Source organism: Triticum aestivum, unplaced genomic scaffold, assembly GCF_018294505.1.
Source record: "Triticum aestivum cultivar Chinese Spring unplaced genomic scaffold, IWGSC CS RefSeq v2.1 scaffold128463, whole genome shotgun sequence".
Classification (NCBI taxonomy): domain Eukaryota; kingdom Viridiplantae; phylum Streptophyta; class Magnoliopsida; order Poales; family Poaceae; genus Triticum; species Triticum aestivum.
In genome coordinates, this window is record NW_025225554.1 from 8809 (window position 1) to 10349 (window position 1541).

Below are 1541 nucleotides of genomic sequence, written 5' to 3' on the forward strand. Positions count from 1 at the left end.
GCGTATATTCGTATGATAATTAGATACGAACTTACATTGGATTTTGGGAATACTACAAATAGGAAGATTAAAAGTTTCAGGCACCACGCCTCAGTGTAGAAAAGTTTGGATCATGATATATCTCTATTGCTGTACTCCAAAGATTGTTCTATGTCAACATCATAATAAGTACCACAATCTTGTAATAAATTCCTAAAAATAATAAAATGGCTTGCTTCCTTTTTTTTTTAAGTTGATAGGATGAAAAAAAATTAAGAGGAAATCACAACTGCATATCGATAACATGGCATATGATAAATGAATAGCAAGCATGCTATTAAATATTCTACTATTCCCAATTATCTAAATTATGTATTAAGTCGGCAAGATGTAGAATATTTGTGTTGATGCATGTAGAGAAGTACATACCAAGTAATATAACACCCTTATAAATCACATCCTCTTACTTTTGATTCAAAAATATTTTATATGATACAATAGAACATGCCGATACCATGTGAGAAGACCGATTGAGCCGAAGATTCATAGTTCGTCACTGCTAGCTAGTCTATCATGTTGCCATGAATTTTGGTGAAGGGTGAGATTAGCATGATAGTGCAAATCAAGTGGCATGAGAACATAACTACATGAGCACAGTACTTCTATCATTCCAAAGTGCAATCTCTCGAGATGGTTGCGGCTCCTCCTTGCCAGCAAAGACGTTGCACCTCCTGTTCACCATCCTAGCATGTCCTTTCCAATATCCCTTTGGTATGTACAGTTGGTTCTCGAGGCACCGTTTAGAAGGGCGCGCTGTCTACACGAATGCTACCCCATCTGCTTCTGGTCCATAAATCTCGATGAGACCTTTTACAGTACATCAGGTGAATATGGGCCATTTATTTTTGTGCTTGAACGGCCCAGATGAGGCAATACTACAGCAGATTTTTGGTAGTATATTTTGTGGTCAGGGACATTTTTGGTATACCAATGTTCATCGAATCCGCAAGGCTCGGCTGTTCATTTGGTGACGCCGGAGTCTTTTGAAAAAAAAATTGGTGACGCCGAACGCTCGCCATCGACAGCGGCTGTCCTAGCCGGCAGTCCTCCTCAGCGGATGGCCCGGCCGTTCGGTCTTCCCCTCAAACCTACGGGACGTGAAGCGGCTCGCCGAGGAAGACGAAAGGCGACCCGTCGCTCCGGCCGCATGCCCCGTCGCCGAGGTGGTGTTCCTCTGTGTTTGCAGCTGCTTGTTTTCCGATGTGCCATGTATGTGGAGGTCGTCAATAGAGGGGTCATCCCGCTAGTCTACAGTGTTAGAATAATCATGACTTAGAGTTAGTCTCCAGTCAGTTGGTTAGGCTGTGCGTGTGTGTGTGTGCAGCTCCGAGTGGAGAGATTAGTGGGTCAATTAGTTGTGTGTAACGTGCGTGCATGCAGGATCCATCGGTGGCCAGCTCGCGTCATGCGCGAATGGGGCGCGACGTGGGTGTGGCCGTGCGCGGATTGCGTGCACGCGCAGGCGGAGTGGGGGCGAGCGCGAGGCGTAGCCTGTGTGAGCC